Raw genomic sequence first — 5,121 nt, forward strand, 5'->3', positions numbered from 1 at the left:
ACTGCACTCTCTGACAGAAAGTTGGCCTGTGCCAGCCCCCCAGCTGCCGTGTGAATGACAGCACGATTGGCACCCCCCGGTGGCCTCTGAAGATGGACTAATATTTATAGGCAGCGGCACCCTTTAGTGGCACTGAATCATCACTCACCTCATTTCACCGGGGCGTCCCTGCCCACTTCACAGAGCTGCCCCAGGGTGAGGAGGGTAGAAGCCTGAGCTTCTATCACAGGTCTGGGTTTACTTTAATCCCTCAGTCATAATTATCAGCAGCAGGTTCCAGCAGGCACCATAGAAATAATAAAACCATCCTTTCAGAATACTACTCACGAAGGAGCTGAATGCAGGTGCCAAGTCGGATGGGTAATTTGATTTTATACAAAGATACATGTTGGAAATCTGTATTGTTTTTAGACTGTGCCTAATTTTTCTGCTCACATACACAGACATTTGTCTAACAGTTTGGCTAGAGTAAATAATATTACTAACTTTTACTCGTGTGTCAGCTTTGCATATACACAGCTTAAACAGATGTGCATGTTTATAATTTTAAAGACGCACATATGTAAAACATTTGATAGTGTATTTATTCATGTCGTTGATTTAACTGAAAGACCCTGTATTTACATCTTTTAATTGTGTTATGTGGGATAGTGCCACATACGTTGTTTACATATGTGACATGTGTGATGGAAAACCAATTGGCTAGTGGAAGTTCGTTCTTCATGGGTTTGGAGGGTATTCCAGACCTAAAAAATTTTGTGCCACTGAGCAAGGGGTGAGGAATGAGGTGGAGGCAGGGGGCAATGAATGTAGATTGATTCCAAAATATTTAAAGAGGGTAAAAAAATAAAAATAAAAAGTCCCCCCCCCCCACCTCGCGCTTCATATACATCACAAAATTTGAGACTATTTTTCCCAGCCAGGGAAAGAAAGAAGCTCTCTGTTTCTGGTGCCTGCCATGTGTGATGTTTGAAAGAGGGAGCAGCTTGGGCAGGGGAGGGGGGCTAGGCAGTCCTGTACGAGCCTCCATCCAATACTTCTCAACGAGGATTCCAGAAGGCCCGGCCTGTAAATGCCTATATTGTCTCCCTGCTCTGCAGCCTCAGGCAGCTGAACATTTTGCTCAGTCAGTCCACAAAAGTTTTCTTCTTGCATCCAGGATTTCAGGCTTTCATACCCACTCTGTTTGGAAAAATTCAAAAATCAAAAAGGATGTGGTCTGAAGTGTTGAAGTGTTGAGCCACATATGGAAGGCAAAACTCAGGGAAATGAAGAGGTACATTTATCAGGTCTCAATGGGAGATTCTCAGGTTTAGAGTCTGGGATACAGTTATTTAAGCTATACTGGCCAGAGTTTCCTGAACTTCCTCATCCCACTGACATGCATACATTGTGTTCTTTCTCCACCTTCTTGAGTATGTAGGTGCCTCTCCCCTTTGGCATAGATTATAAATGTCATTCTCAATTCTGCTATTTTTCCTCCTCCTTATCAGTAATTTAGGCTTGTGAATCTAGGAAAGAGCCACCTAGACTTAAATTATATATTGATGGATTCTCTTGTCTTTCTCTCTGCTAGTTTTCCACAGCTCTATGGCAAATGTTCGGAGAAGGCAATGGCACCCCACTCCAGTACTCTTGCCTGGAAAATCCCATGGACGGAGGAGCCTGGTGGGCTGCAGTCCATGGGGTCGCAAAGAGTCAGACATGACTGAGCGACTTCACTTTCACTTTTCACTTTCATGCATTGGAGAAGGAAATGGCAACCCACTCCAGTGTTCTTGCCTGGAGAATCTCAGGGATGGGGGAGCCTGGTGAGCTGCCGTCTGTGGGGTCGCACAGAGTCGGACACAACTGAAATGACTTAGCAGCAGCAGCAGCAGCAGGGCAAATGATCTTCCCAAGTGAGACATGCTTGTACACAGAACAGTGTTCCTAGAGCACTGCTGGTAACATTTCTTAGGTCGTATCAAGTCCTTCTAGAAATGCGTTTTGTAGGACTAATCTCCAAATATAGAAAGTAGAGACTCTCCAAAACTTACAGGTGCTCTCTACTCCAAACTCCAATGGACATGGAAACAAACAAGACTAGGGATGTTTCTGCTCCACGCTGCAGAGCAGCACCAAGTGACTGAACCAGCGTGATGGGCAAAGGAAAGGAAGAGTGTGTGACTTTGCCTTCACCTCTGACTTCCACATAGAACATACTTATTCCAATAAAATCAGGTTAAAATCATCATCAAGGGCAGCTTTCAGAAGCTTTGAGATAACTGGGAATGTTCCTATGCACAGGAACTTCATGCCTTGGCTGGTACCTCCTCCTCTTCTGGTCCTTCACCCTGACAAAAATGGGATTTGCAAAGAAAGAGACCTGCAGAAAATGTAGAGAAGTCCACACAGAGAAAAGAGGAAAACAGCAGAGACCAGTCCCTCTTCTCCATCACTTATATCACCACCACCACTAAATCACTACTATGGAAGCTTATTTTCCCTACACCTTTCAAGGGAAAAAGAAAGTTTTATGCAAATGTAAACTTTTTAATCTGGGGGAAAGATAATCCTATATATTTCTGGAGGACTACATTTCAGCTTATAAACTGTGTTGATGATGAGCCCTCATCAGAATAGCTAAGGCTTGTGGAAAGATGTGGCTAATGGTACTCTGTCTCCATCAGGCAGTTTTTTCCTCGTGCTTGTTATAGATGGAGTGAGCCCACTCTTGCAGGTTTGAACACGCTGCTGATCTTTGTTGAGGTGGGAACAATCAAGCCCTCTCTCTCTCTGCCATCCTGGAAAAACGATCAGGGTTCTTTCCACACCATTTTATCTGAGAGTTTCCACTTTAAAACTCATGCCTTTGCTGCCTCATCCAGATTTCAAATAACTTTCTCCTTTTTCAACTTGAGCCTCAGCATCTTCTGGTCTTTGCTGCTGCACCAGATCTCCCCCTGTAGCACCAATCTGCTGCCACTCATGTTGTCAGGGATGGTGCCAGGAGATTCAGATGCAGGGTCCCTTGTCCTGCCTATCTCTGGGAATTTCACAGGCCAAGCTCCCCAGGATCCTGGAGATGCGCAGTGGGAAATGCTGTGTGGCTTCTTCTCTTGGAGTTCTACAGTATCATTAGTCCACACTACAGGTCTTGAGACGCCTCACTATAAAGAAGCCTGCTTAGTGTCTATAAATAAGCATTGATAAGTTTATTTTAGAACCCCATCTTTTGAATCATGCCTCTACCATTTCTCAGAATTGTTATTCTGAGGAGCATGTGTCAGGAGATATCGCTGATCCACATGGAGAGTCTACCCAGGATCCAACTGCTTGTTATGTGTCGTGCCTCAGAAAACAAGCTCGCTCGCGTGTGCTCGCTCTCTCTCTCTCTCTCTCTCTCTCTCCCTTCTTTGCCTTCTCTTCAGCCCACAAGGAGACAACAGCTTCTGGTAATGCTTAAGATGCAGACCTAGGATAACCAGTCCCGAGACCTCAGCCTCAACTACTCATAGAACTCCAAGAAGTTCCTCCTGTTTGCCTTAAAGTGTCAGAGACTGATAGCTGTCCTGCAAAATTACTTCTCCCTTTCTTCTGTAATAAAATTTTGACTGGACATAAAGTCACTCTGAGTAAAACCACAGTTCTCGCCTTCCTTGCAGCTAGGTATACAACTACAGATCAGATCAGATCAGTTGCTCAGTCATGTCTGACTCTTTGCGACCCCATGAATCACAGCACGCCAGGCCTCACTGTCCATCACCAACTCCTGGAGTTCACTCCGACTCACGTCCATCGAGTCAGTGATGCCATCCAGCCATCTCATCCTCTGTCGTCCCCTCTTCCTCCTGTCCCCAATCCCTCCCAGCATCAGAGTCTTTCCCAATGAGTCAACTCTTCACATGAGGTGGCCAAAGTACTGGAGTTTCAGCTTTAGCATCATTCCTTCCAAAGAAATCCCAGGGCTGATCTTCAGAATGGACTGGTTGGATCTCCTTGCAGTCCAAGGGACTCTCAAGAGTCTTCTCCAACACCACAGTTCAAAAGCATCAATTCTTCGGTGCTCAGCCTTCTTCACAGTCCAACTCTCACATCCATACATGACCACAGGAAAAACCATAGCCTTGACTAGACGAACCTTTGTTGGCAAAGTAATGTCTCTGCTTTTGAATATGCTATCTAGGTAGGTCATAACTTTCCTTCCAAGGAGTAAGCGTCTTTTAATTTCATGGTTGCAGTCACCATCTGTAGTGATTTTGGAGCCCAGAAAAATAAAGTCTGACACTGTTTCCACTGTTTCCCCATCTATTTCCCATGAAGTGGTGGGACCGGATGCCATGATCTTCGTTTTCTGAATGTTGAGCTTTAAGCCAACTTTTTCACTCTCCACTTTCACTTTCATCAAGAGGCTTTTGAGTTCCTCTTCACTTTCTACCGTAAGGGTGGTGCCATCTGCATATCTGGTTATTGATATTTCTCATGGCAATCTTGATTCCAGCTTGTGCTTCTTCCAGTCCAGCATTTCTCATGATGTACTCTACATATAAGTTAAATAAGCAGGGTGACAATATACAGCCTTGACGTACTCCTTTTCCTATTTGGAACCAGTCTGTTGTTCCATGTCCAGTTCTAACTGTTGCTTCCTGACCTGCATACAAATTTCTCAAGAGGAAGGTCAGGTGGTCTGGTATTCCCATCTCTTTCAGAATTTTCCACAGTTTACTGTGATCCACACAGTCAAAGGCTTTGGCATAGTCAATAAAGCAGAAATAGATGTTTTTCTGGAACTCTCTTGCTTTTTCCATGATCCAGTGGATGTTGGCAATTTGATCTCTGGTTCCTCTGCCTTTTCTAAAACCAGCTTGGACATCAGGAAGTTCACGGTTCACATATTGCTGAAGCCTGGCTTGGAGAATTTTGAGCATGACTTCATTAGCATGTGAGATGAGTGCAATTTTGCGGTAGTTTGAGCATTCTTTGGCATTGCCTTTATTTGTGATTGGAATGAAAACTGACCTTTTCCAGTCCTGTGGCCACTGCTGAGTTTTCCAAATTTGCTGGCATATTGAGTGCAGCACTTTCACAGCCTCATCTTTCAGGATTTGAAATAGCTCAACTGGAATTCCATCACCTCCA

This window comes from Bison bison, unplaced genomic scaffold (genome assembly GCF_000754665.1).
Source record: "Bison bison bison isolate TAMUID 2011002044 unplaced genomic scaffold, Bison_UMD1.0 scf7180017864364, whole genome shotgun sequence".
Taxonomy (NCBI): domain Eukaryota; kingdom Metazoa; phylum Chordata; class Mammalia; order Artiodactyla; family Bovidae; genus Bison; species Bison bison.